The sequence below is a fragment of the Chlorocebus sabaeus genome, chromosome X (genome assembly GCF_047675955.1).
Source record: "Chlorocebus sabaeus isolate Y175 chromosome X, mChlSab1.0.hap1, whole genome shotgun sequence".
Lineage (NCBI taxonomy): Eukaryota > Metazoa > Chordata > Mammalia > Primates > Cercopithecidae > Chlorocebus > Chlorocebus sabaeus.
Genome location: NC_132933.1, coordinates 69997436 through 70011423, shown reverse-complemented (window position 1 = coordinate 70011423; position 13988 = coordinate 69997436).

Here is a 13988-nt window from a genome sequence, read left to right as displayed (position 1 = left end):
TCTCTGACTAATGTTCAACCACGTCTTTAAATATCAAGCTCTGATATTAGAGAGATCTGCAGTCCAGTTAAAAGTCTGTCCTTCCCTAAACCCAGTCACCTTACTGTGAGAGGAAGCTAAGGTGCTTGAACATGACTGTAAACAGATAGTAGTTCAAAGCTATGTGGCAGAGAGACCTCAAAGAAACCTCCTTAGGCAAACCAGACAGGAATACCTATGGACAGAAGTTTCTTTGTAGAGCAAGGGTTCTGTAAGGCAGGGTATGCAATCGTCACCCTAAATGACGTTATTGAGAGCTTTTTCCTCTGGCACAAGTACTCAACTAACTGAGCTAATTGCCCTTATGAGAGCACTTGAATTAACCAAAGGGAAAGCAGTTAACATTTATACTGATTTTAAGTATGCTTTCCTAGTCCTCCATGCTCATGTCACTATCTGGAAAGAGAGGGACTTCGTCACAGCCAATAGGTCATCCATTAAATAACATCAGGAAATCAACAGTCTATTATCCTCAGTCTTTCTTCCATGGAAAGTGGCAGTAATACATTGTGAAGGCCACCAAAAGAGAACAGATAAAATAGCTGAGGGAAGAAAGTTGGCAGACCAAGTAGTTAAGTCAACAGTGAGAGGGCTCCAGATTTCTGATCTACTTGAGGCCCTTGTGATCTGAGAGGGCTCCATAAAATAATAATAATAATAGTAAATCAATATTCCTCAGCAGAGATATAATGGGCTACCTCTCAGGGATACACCCTTCAGTCCAAAGGATGGCTGCAATTGGAGGATGGCAAACTTCATCTACCAGCCTCCAGCCAATGGAAAGTTTTTAAAATCTTCCACCAAGCCTTCCACCTAGGTAAGGATAAAACCTATTAAGTGGACCAAAGGTTATTCTCAGGTGAAAAAAAAAAAGGTCAAACAGGTTGTTAATGCTTGTGAGACTTGCCTTAAAAATAATCTCTTCAACTGACAGCTTCTCCCTCCCAGAACCCAAAGAACAGGAGGTTACCTGGGAGGAAGACTAGCTGATGGATTTCACCCATATGCCAAAGACAAGGGGCATCCAGTACCTCCTAGTATGGGTAGATACCTTCACTAACTGAGTAGAAGCATTTCCATGTCAAATGGAGAAAGCCTCTGATGTGATAAAAGTGTTGATTAATGAAATAATTCTTTGCTCTGGGCTTCTTAAATACCTTCAGATTGAAAATGGCCCCTCGTTAAAGGCGGCTGTCACCCAGGAGGTCTCAAAGGCATTAGGCATACAGCACTACCTTCATTGTGCTGGGAAACTGCAGTCCTGGGGAAAGGTAGAAAAGATAAATGATATTATCAAAAGGCACATCAGAAAACTGTCTCAAGAGACACATATGCCCTGGATTACTCTTCTCCCCATAGCCCCACTACATTTTAGAAACACCCCTTCGACGTTGAGTTTAAGTCCCTTAACAATGATGGCCTTTCCTCACCAATGGTTTCTTGCTAGGCCAAAAAAACCCTCTGATTTAATTGAGCATATAATCTTTTTGGCTCGTTTCCAACATGAACTGAAACAACTATCAGGAACCCAATCCCATGAGCTAGGGCCACTTCTGTTTAACCCAGGAGACTTAACAACGGTAAAGGCACGTTTTTCCCTTTCTCCCTTTCTAGTCCTGAAATGAGAGGGACTTTACAGTGTACTTCTTTCTACTCCTACAGCAGTAAAGGTCACTGGAATAGATTCTTGGATTCTTTACACTCACGTAAAGGCCTGGGAAACTGAAGAAACTACTTCCGTTGAATCAGGAGAACACCTGAAGTACCAGAATGAAAGAATCAGGGACTTCAAGCTAGAAATCACAAAAGAGAAGTGCTGATAGTTAACTCTCCATTGTTACGCTATGCTTACTGTTTTTGCCTTTGTTCTGTTCCTTACCACAAGACATCTTTGTTAAGTACCCCTTCCCAAGGGATTGTCTACCCCTCTAAACAGTCATTTCTCTTTTAAAGCTTAACCGACCCCATACAATTTTTAATTTCTTCCACCAGGGTGAAACAGTCTATCACATACTTAACCTCCTTGTAAAGTGTGTTTCTTCTTGCCCAGAAGCTGTAAAACTCCAAGCAGTCATGCAACTGAAGCCTTGGACAATGACCTCCTTTTTACTGGGAACCCTAACATAGGCCTCTGAGAGAAGATATGACTCCCATTTTCCCCAAAAGATCACCCACTGTCTGTATTAAGCAGTTAAGTGTGGTCATTGTCCCAATCCTAATGGCAGTTAGAAGTACCTCTTTAGCTGAGGTATTGATGGCTGTGACGGCCCATCTGGAATTGCTGCTGCCATGATGCCATCTGCAGTGGGGTAGGTGCAACCAGGGCTGTGCACTCCACAAAGCCAGGAGGGGCCAGGAGCAGGCAGGAGCCCTGCCCTCCCAGGTGCAGCTGCAGCCACCCAAGTCATGGCTGTGAACCCAGGCCTCTCCTTATTCTTGGGGGCCAAGGAAAACCTGCCCCAACCTCTACATGCTCAGAAATGTCTGCTTCTGCTACTTGGCCTCTCCTTGCTCCTAGGACCCACTCATAACATAGAGCAAGGTTGGTGCCGAGCCTGGGTGTTATCCCAGCCCAGCCAGGTATGCACGTGTTTGGAGCAGTGCTGACACACCAGCTCCCTGCTGCCTTGGTCCCCTCTGGACTTTGGGCATTGGCAAGCACAGGGAGCTGAGGGCAGCTCAGCACTGGCTTTCAAGCACCCCTTGGCATGAAGAGCGTGTGTGCCATGAATGGTGACAGAAGGCAGACAGGTTTCTTGGCAGAAGGGGGAGAGTCCCTGGTGAAGCTCCACCTTCCAGTCAGGGAGGGTCTGAAGGCTGGGGGCAGAGTTGCTTGTCCCGTGGATCAGTATGGGAACTTGTAGTGCTTGTACTGGGTCCGCCCATGGCTTCCCATGGAACAATCAGCATGTACTTCTTCCCCTCTGAGGCCCATAAAAATCCTGGACTCAGCCAGACTTGAGCAGATGATGGGATGGCCAGCTGTGGAGAGGAGCTACCCACTCCATGGTCTTCTCTCTGCAGAGAGCTGAAGAGGTAATGGGATGATCTGCTGTGGAGAGGAGCTACCCACCCCAGAGTCTTCTCTCTGCTCAGAGCTGAAGAGATGACTGGTTGGCCATCTGCAGAGATCAGTTACCTGTCCCAGGGTCTCCTCTCTGCTGAGAGCTGAAGAGACAATGGAATGACCAGCTGTGGAGAGGAGCTACTCACACCAAGGTCTTCTCCCTGCTGAGAGCTGAACACTCATTAGGACACCCACGTGCAGAGAGGAGCTACCCACTGCAGGTCTCTTTTGAGCTGTTCTGTAGCTCAATAGAGTTTCTCCTTGCCTTGTTCACCCTCCACTTTTCTATGTACTGCATTCTTCCTGAATGCAGAACAAGAAGATGGCACCCACCAAATGGCAGGGCTAAGATAGCTATAACAGATAGGGCTTAATATACCCCTTGCTTGGCATGTTGTGGGCAACAAGAAGAGAAGAGAGAAGGAGAGAAGAGCTGCAGCCCCTTGGGGAGCCCAGACCTCTGAGCTCCCTGAGCCAGGGCTGTGACCCTCTTTTTGGAGATCTGTGGTTTTTGGTGTCTCCCAGCATCTGGGCACCACCATATTCCCCAGTGGCAGCCATGGAAGCTGCTTGAGGTGTGACTGGTCCAGCCACAGCCTCACAGGGAGCTGGTGCCTGTATCAGTGCCTGAAGCTGCCTGCCTTGCTGCAGCAGGCATACCTGACTGTGCACAATGGCCAGACCCCACACTTGCTCACACACCCCTTGCTTCTTCACACCTGGCTTGCCATGGGCAGGTTTGGGATGAAGGCTGGTAGCACAAGCCAAGTGCAGCCTGCCAGGCCACACGGGTGGAACAAGCCCAGCCAGCCCAAGCAAAACTCAGGCAAAGGTGCCACTGGACACAGAGGGTTCCAGCTGGTGAAGCGACACCCCAAGAATCCCATGACACTATTGCTTCTGTTTCTTTGGAGAATCATGACTAATATCACTAATTAATATTTATCGAGTAGACATTGGCCTCAAATTAGGGTTCTGCTAAAAGAAAAGCAAAGAAAATTGGATACTGAGTATAAAACTAACTGAATCAGCTTCACTGTTTAAATCAATAGAAAGAAAGAAAGAAGCAGGGCATGGTTGCTCATGTTTGTAATTCTAGAACTTTGGGAGGCCAAAGCAGTCAGATTACTTGAGGCCAGGAATTTGAGACTAACCAGGCCAACATGATAAAATGCCATCTCTACTAAAAATACAAAAATTAGCCAGTTTAGTGGGGCACTCCTGTAATCTCAGCTACTCAGGAGGCTGAGGCATGAGAATCTCTTGAACCCAGGAGGTGGGAGGTTGCATCTCACACGAGTCAGAACGGTTTTTATTAAAAAGTCAAAAAACAGATGTTAGTGAAGTTCTGGAGAAAATGGAACACTTATGCACTGTCGGTGGGAAGGTAAACTAGTTTCTGTGGAAAGCAGTTTAGGGACTTCTCCCAGAACTTAAAACACAACTAACCGTTCAACCCAGCAATTACTTTCCTGGATATACATAAAAAGCAAAATTATTTGTTCTACCAAAGAGACATATGCACTCATATATTCATTGCACCTTTTTTCACAATAGAAAAGGCATGTAATCAACCTAGATGCTCATCAACAGTAGACTGGTTATAAATATCTGGTACACCTATGCTTTGGAATACTATGCAGCCATAAAAACGATTGGGATCATGTCCTTTGCAGCAATATTGATGCAGCTGGAGGCCATTATCCAAATCAAATCAACACAGAAACAGAAATCCAAATACCTCATGTTATCACTTATAAGTGAGAGCTAAACATTGAGTATACATGTACATAAATATGGAAACAATGGAAAACTAAGAACTACTAGGGTGGGAGGATGAGAGAGGAGCAAGGGTTGAAAAATTACCTCTCAGGTACTATGCTGACTACCTGAGTTACAAGATCATTCATACACCAAACCTCAGTGACATGCAATTTCCCTTTGTAACAAACCTGGACATATACCCCTTGAACCTAAAATAATAGTTGAAAAGAAAGGAAAGAAAGAAGGAAAAGAAAGAATAATTACAGAAATCAGAAGTAATCTAACAGAGATTAAATGATTCTCTGGTTTAAAATTTTACAGTTTCACAGAACATACAGGCTAAAATAGACTTTAAACTTGGTCTATCTAATTTGTTTCCAAACATAACTGATCAGTAGTATCATTTGTAGTGACAATAAGAAATAACTGTTGGAACATGTCTCTAGATCTGCTGAATCAAAATCTCCAGGATAGGATCCCAGGTACCTGCAATTGTAAGTTTCTTAAGTGGTTCTGCTGATTCAGCATGTTTGAGAATACCAGCATGTTTTATTCCCTAGCTCTTGTCCAGGCCTGAAAGGGTGAGTGGCCAATGTTTTCTAAGCATGTCAAAACAAAGTCTAAAAGCAGGAATATCTAAAAGCAGAAAAATAGATTACAACATAACTATAATTTTGAAATTAAAAAATGATTATTTACATGAACCTGCTTATTCAGTAAATATTTTTAGCCTTTGCTGCATTCATATATCCTTTCTAGGAAGCTAGTAATTTTATGATTCAGGTGACATATCTGAAGTATGAGCTTTATCGATTGGTATACATTCTTGCTTTGTTTGGATACCCAATCTTGTAGCAATAAAAGGTTAATTTGTCACAGAAGGTCAGCCTGCTCCATCATCAGGTACTGCAATCTGAAGCTCACATGGTCCCACATGCCTAGGATTAATGTGAAAATCAATACGCAATGGTCGAATTTTTAACTGTGGCATTTCTGCAAAGGTTTTAACAATTTATACCCCCAAATAAAGTTCAGCCCATATGTTTCAAAACTGGAGCTCATAAGGTCATAAACATCATCATTAATACCACTGTTCTTAAGCTTCATAGACTAAACAGGACCTAGGTATTCCTGTTGATTGCATTTGTACAAACTTCTTAACTCTCATGAGTGTACTCTACTCTAGAAAATGGGCAGTTTCAGTTTAGGCAAGATACAACTGTATCCTTCTTATTGTTTGCTTAAATATTATGTGTTTTCTGAAGAAACATTTTATCATAAGCTACATTTCATGATGCTATAGCAACATTTTATCCTAACAATACAAAAACAAAATAAAAAAGAATTTTAATTTGGTTGTATTTATTAAGATATTTTCCATCTTTAAAAATACATTAAAATTACAATTTTGAAAAGGATAGGGTTTGCCTCAAAGCTTATAAATATTTTATTTGCTTAAACATCTTGGGTCTGAAAGTTCTTGGCCAAAGAAATTGCTTACAAAAAGAGTATTAGAAGAATCAGGATTGTGGAACCATTTGCAAATAATATGTTGGCTTACCTATAACTGAAACTAGAGAATCTTAACGTTATCAGTTTTGAACAAATATCCAAATGAAATACTATATTACAACCACATTGTAATGAAGGCCACTTACTACAATATGCAGACAAGTATATGTTGTGTTTTTAAAAGTTATTTATATAAATTACAATTTCAATGTATAAAACATGGGCAATTGCATTAGATTATACAACATGTTCTAATATTGGCTGGGACCCTAATTGCAAAAAACAATAACCTAACCCAAATTAGCTCCATTCTGAAAATTTCTAGGAAACCAGTATGCTTGGCATAGCTAAGGTCATATGCCCTCTTGGACTAATAATTATGGCTATAAAAAGAGAATCTGTAGTAAAATGACTTCATTCCTTTGAGTCACAAATTTAAAAAGAAAACATTTAAGTAAGATATTGGGTGGGGAAACAATTGCTGCTTTTATAAGAAGTGAGAGATGATGAACTGATGAACAAATGTCTACTATTCTCTCTACTGAATATTTATTGGGCATTTTTTATTACAGTCATTTTTTAAGGTGCTTTATAATGTGAGGCAGGGTATAAAGAACATACCGTGTAACTTGCCCTCCAAGAAATGACAATCTAGTAATACAAATTTATAAAATTTGATTGACATCAAACTTTGCAGGTTATCCAGATATTCTGTTATTGAACATCAAATCAATTTAAAAACAATTAACCATAAAATCAAGAGGTGTCTATTCTCAGTTACTTACACAGCTTTAGAACATCACACATGATTGTTGTTGAACTCAGTGTGACTGTAGACCTTCTGTACTGTATAGTAAGCAATACGAACTCTTACCCCAAAATGAGAGAGACACTTATCTTACTCTCACAAAACTTCTGGTAAAGTCAGGAAGGAAAAACATTTTCATATAAAACTATCATATAAGGCAAGGTATAATTTATTTTAAGAGACAATGGCAGGAAGATTAAAAATTTGTCTAAAAATCTTGGAGTAATTTAAGAATCCTTAAACGCAGATGAATGTGATTTGGCAAACCGACTAGAAAAATATAGGTGGAATTTCTTCTGATTTTTTTTCCATTTTTTTGTTATGTACAATAAGAGTAACTTGAAAAAGACAGGCACATCAAAAGCAACTAAATATTTCTTATTTTTATTGACATTTCAATTTGTGTATGTTAATCTATCATATGCCAGATACTGTTGTGTCATGTACAATTAAATAAAAAATTCAGACAGATAAAGATAAATATTTTTCAAAAGGTTTATTGCAGTGGGTAGATGACTATTGCAATAGAGAGATGAGGAACTATTGCAATAGTGTGAACAATCTGAACATAAGATCTGCAAGTATCTCAAATTTAGGTGGAAAGGAATTTTTCTTTTACTAGAAGGAATAAACAAGGATAGAATGAAATGGGTTTGGGAAAGCACTAGTGATATATATGAGATGAAAAGGTTGAGAAAAAATGATTAGAAAGATCAGAGGAAGTTTTTTCCTGAGGTCAGTCTTTTCTAGAGAGCAGACATTAAGGAGGATGTTGAATGCTGGCTGAGGCTGTTTGGTTCAAAGTTCAAGGCCCTGGGAGAAGGAAATAATTTTATCTAAAGTTTCATTAACAAGCGGTTTGTTCTAACTAATCAGTGTGGACAAGTAGTTCAATTAATCATTTATAAGAATCGTAATTTGGAAGGTTGGTGTCTGATCACAGGTAAAAATGGGGAGTATCCATGAGTCTTATCTAAGTCATGTAAAGATGAATGGTTATTTTCAGCAAACCTTTTTAGGGAACAAAAGTGTGGTAAGGTATCCTAACTATCACTGTTTTCTAGGAGCGTGGGGAATGGGTAAACTTTAACATTGTCAGTACAGAAAAATGAGGTATATTTATTTCATGCTATTTAAAATGTATGTGACTGTCACAATGTTACCTAACTTCTCTGTGCTTCCTTTACCTCATTTATAAAATAAAGGTAACAATATAATCATATCATAGGGTTTTGTGATAATCAGATGTGTTAATATGTTTTAAATGCCTAGAAGATTTTCTAGCACAATATGAGAGCTCAAAGTGATGTTCTGTTTTGGCTATTTTTGTCATAATTACAGTTGTCATTATTATTGTTATTTTAAGGGGCCAATAATCTATGGAGAGACAGGGCTTACATAAAAAATAATCAGATAACTCTACAGAATATACTTGACTTTAACAAAGTACTGTACTGTTTGTATTGAAGTAAGCTATATTTAAATAGGAAAGTTAGGAGTGGAATTACATTGAGAAGGCCTAATACCTTGCTGACAGTACTGAAATATATGATTCACATCTTTTTTTTTTTTTTTTTTTTTTTTTTAACTATAATGACTTTAGTTGATTACTGCAGTCATTATCTATTGAGAATCTACTTTGGTCAGTCAGTGCTGTTGATTATCAAGCACTCTCCCTTCTCCCACAGAGTTCACAGTCTAGTAGAAAGGTTCTTAAATAGATCATAATTGATCGATCAGTTGATAGATAAAAAATTGTTCATATCATGACACATTACTAGTTCAGATGGTTAACTTTCTGTCTTCTTGAGACTTCAGAACATTTGGGACTTTTTCTGATATATGAGTTTACTTTTCTAGGGTCCTGCTTCTCTTTTCAAAACACATTTTAAGCCTTTAATTTATTAATCCTTTTGTTTTACTGCAGACTCATTTTGCTTTTGGTGATTTTCTGCTGGATTTTGGCCACATTAGCAAACCCACTACCCACCTGATTACACTTGTTCCAGTTTTCTCTAAAATATTTTCATTTAATTTATTTGGTAGGGAACATCTTAGGTCAACTATACTTAAAAATATCATATTAAGGAGAATTAAAATGGTATGCTCATAAATGCTTCTCCCTATTTACTTATATCTAAAACTAAAACTTACCCACTGACAAATTCAACCATTGTAATATTGAAATACAGATGAAGTAAATAATTTTTTACAAATGGAAAATGAGTCTTTTCTTACCTTGACAGTCTTTATGAGACACCTCGACAAAAAAACATATGTGCTCATTTAAGAGCCCAAATTGACCCAAAGCATTTTTTATAGAAATTATTTTCAAATCTAGATATTATTGGTTTTCAGATATGAAGAGTCAAACAATTCCAACTCAGGAGGAGATGAGGGTCTCTGATGCACTACACACAGAATTATATCTCAACCACTATAAACATCATTTGACGAACCCTACCTAATGACCTCTTCATTGGTTTGCATTAGTAATATTATTCAAAAATAATGCTACAAAAACTAAAATTAGTGCTTTCTCGAGGGAGAACCGAGTTTTTCCAGGATTAGTGAAAAGGGATTGCAGGGAGAAAATTAAAGTAACAGAGAATTTTCTAAACTTAAAAGGAATATAAAGAATCACAATCTAATTACAAAATGCTGACTAGAGACACAGTATTTGGGTAACTTCCATTTTCTTTGCAAAACATATTACCATACTTATGTTTAAAATAGTTGGTTTTACCAGAATCTAGTCAGATATAATTTTCTTCTTTAAAAGTGTTTGTCTTTATCATGTATGTTTCCTTCAAAGGAAATGACTTATAGCAATAATTTTTATTTGAAATAATATTACTTCATAATGTATACCCTTTATAAAATAAATATGATAATGCTGACATTAAATCCAAGGTTTGTTGTGGCAGATGAAAAGTGACAATAATTTACAGTAGTTCTGCAAATTTAAAGCTATCAATGCAAAGTAATAATATTTCTTTTTTTATTATGTAACCTGATTTCAGTGTTTGTCATTCAAGTAAAAAGGAGAACATCTTTATCTTCACAATTGTTTAGATAAAGAAGCTAAGTCTAGAAGTCAGAACCATGGCATCTATTTTGTTTTGTTGTTTGTTTGTTTTTGTCTTTTTTCTTTTCTTTTTTAAATTTTAAGTTCAGGTGGTATAGGTGCAGCTTTGTTGCATGGGTAAGCGGCATGTCTTGAATATTTAGTGTCCAGATTATTTTGTCACCCACTTAATAACCATAGTAACTGATAAGTAGTTTGTCAATCTTCACTTTCCCCCTACCCTCCACCATCAAGTAGGTCCCATTTTCTATTGCTTCCTTTTTTTAAATCTATGTATCCTCAGTATTTACCTCCTACTTGTAAGTGAGAACATGCAGTATTTGTCTTTCTCTTCCTGTGTTAGTTGACTTACAATAATGGTCTCCATCTCCATTCATGTTGCTGCAAAGGACATACTTTCTTTTTGTTTTCAGTTTTCATAGTATTCCAAGGTGTATATGTACCATATTTTCTTTACTCTGTCCACATTAATGGACATTTAGGTGGGTTCCATGTCTTTACTATTGTGAATAGTGTTGTAATAAACATATATGTGCATGTGTCTTTCTGGGTGTATTACTGTGTTCTCACACTGCTATAAAAAACTACCCGAAACTGGGTAATTTTTGAAGAAAAGAGGTCTATTTGACTCGCAGTTCCTCTTGACTCCACAGTATAGGAGGCATGGCTGGGGAGGCCTCAGGAAACTTATAATCATAGAAGAAGATGAAGGGGAAACAAGCATGTCTTTACATGGCTGGCAGGAGAGACAAAGAAAGTCAAAGGGGAGGTGCTACACATCTTCAAATGATCAGATCTTGTAAGAACTCTATCAGGAGACAGCACTAGGAGGTTGGTGTTAAACCTTCATGATCACCACCTTCATGATCCAATCACCTCCCACCAGGTCCCATGTCTAACACTGGGAATTACAGTTTAACATAACATTTGGGTAGGAATACAGAATGAACCATATCACTGAGAGAATAATTTATATTCTTAGGCGTAATATACTCAGTAATGCGATTGCTGCAGTGAATAGTAGTTTTCTTATGACTTCTTTGAGAAATCTCCAAACTGCTTTCAACAGTGGATGAAATAGCACTGACATCAACAGTGTATAAGCATTCCCTTTTCTATACAACCTTGCAGAATCTTTTTTTTTTTTTTTTTTTTTGTCTTTTGTCATAACCATTCTGATTGGTGTGAGATGGTATCTCACTGTAGTTGTTTTGGTTTGCATTTCTTTCTTTCTTTTTTCCTTTATCTTTTTTTTTTTTTTTTTTGAGGCAGAGTTTCGCTTCTTGTTGCCCAGTCTGGAGTGCAATGGCACAATCTTGGCTCACTGCAACCTTCTCCTCCCAGGTTCAAGCGATTCTCCTGCCTCAGCCTTCGGAGTAGCTGGGATTACAGACATACACCACCACGCCTGGCTAATTTTGTAATTTTAGTAGAGATGGGGTTTCTCCACGTTGGTCAGGCTGGTCTCGAACTCCCAACCTCAGGTGATCCGCCTGCCTTGGCCTCCCAAAGTGTTGGGATTACAGGCGTGAGCCACCACGCCTAGCTTTTTTGACTTGCATTTCTTGAATGATTAATGGTGATTATTTTTTCATATGCTTTTTGGCCATATTTATGTCTTGTCTTGAGAAGTGTCTGTTTATAACCTTTGCCCAATTTTTAATGTGGTTGTTTATTTTTGTTTGTTAATTTGTTTAAGTTCTTTACAGATTCTGAATAATAGACCTCTGTTGGATGCATCATTTGCAAATATTTTCTTTCATTCTATAGGTTTTCCATTTACACTGTTGACAGTTTATTTTGCTGTGCAGAATCTCTTTCATTTAAATAGGTCTCACTTGTTAATTTTTGGTTTTGTTGTTATTTGCTTTCAGAGCCACAGTCATGACATGTTTAATAGGTCTTATGTCCAGAATGGTATTTCCTAGGTTATCGTCAAGGGATTTTATAGTTTTACGTTTTGTATTGTAAAGTTTTTAATCTATATTCTGTTGATTTTTTTATATGGGGAAAGGAAGGAGTCTAGTTTTAATCTTCCTCATATGACTAGTCAGTTATGCCAGCACCATTTACAGAATTTTTAATCATTTCCCTATTGCTTGATTTTGTCAACTTTGTCAAAGACAGATGATTATAGATGAGTGGGTTACTTTCTGGTCTCTTCATCCTGTTTCATTGGTTTATGTGTGTTTTTCTACTGGTACCATGCTATTTTGTTTACTGTAGCCTTGTAGTATAGTTTGAATTCAGGTAGGAAGATCATTTTGAATAGGACTGATTTGGATATTCAGGCACTTTTTTTTTTTTTTTTTTTTTTTTTTGCTTCAGTTTGAATTTTAGAATAGTTTTTTTCTAATTCTTTGAAAAATGTATTTGGTAGTTTGATAGAAATAGCACTGAAACTGTCAATTGTGTTTTGCAGGATGGCCATTTTAATAATATAGATTTTTCCTATCAGTTAACATAGACTTTTTGTCTCATCTTCATTTTATTTCAGCAGTGTTCTGTAATTCTCATTGTAGATATTTTTCACCTCCCTGATTAGCTGTACTCCTAGGTATTTTTGTGTGTGTGTGTGTGTGCGTGCGTGTGTGTGTGTGGTTATTGTGAATGGAATTGTGTCTTGATTTGGCTTTTGGCTTGTATGTTGTGGTGTACAGAAATGCTACAGATTTTTGTACATTGATTTTGTGTCCTGAACCTTTGCCAAACTTGTTTATCATATGTAGGAGCCTTCTGGTGGAGTCTTTAGGATTTTCTAGGTATAGAATCATATTATCAGCAGAAAGATATTTGCCTTCTTCTTTTCCTATAAGAATGCCTCTTATATCTTTATCTTGCCCCATTGCTCATACAGGAACCTCCAGTATAACGATGAATAGGAGTGTGGATAGTTGGTATCCTTGTCTTTTCCCAGTTCTCAAGAGGAATGGTTTCAACCTTTCACCAAATTACTGTATACTATTACTTGATGTTGGCTGTGGGTTTGTCATAGATGGATTTTATTCTTTTGAGGTATGTTCCTTTAATGCTTAATCCACTGAGAGTTTTTATCATAAAAAATATTAAATTTTATTGAATGGTTTATTTCTGCATTTTTGGAGATAATCATATGGTTTTGCTTTTAATTCTATTTATTTAGTGAATCACATTTATTAATTTGCATATGTTAAACCAGGCTTGTATCTAAATAATAAAGCTTATTTGGTTGTGGTAAATTAACTTTTTGATGCTCTACTGGATACTGTTTGCTAGTATTTTGTTGAAGATTTTTTGGATATAGAATTTGTAGGGTCTTTTATGAATTTTATGGAAAATTTTAGTAAAGCTATATTGGACTGGAGATTAGTTTTCCTGGTAATGTTTAAATACAGATTTAATTTCTTTGATTGAAAGTTATTAATATTATCTACTCTTTCTAATAGTTAATGAATTTCAAGATATTGGTCTATTCCACCTAAGTTATAGTATTTATGTATATTGTGTTATTTTTACTATTTTATTATGATTTTTTAAATGTGTGAGTAGTCTTTAGTGTTAGTCACTCTTGTATGTCTAATAATGATAATCTATGTCTTCTCTTTGATGATTTTCTTTATCAATATTTCTAGATGTCTATTCATTTCATGGATCTTTTCTTATATGACCAGTGCTTTGTTTCATTGATATTTTGTATTTCTCTGTGTTAATTTTCATTGCTTTCTATTCTT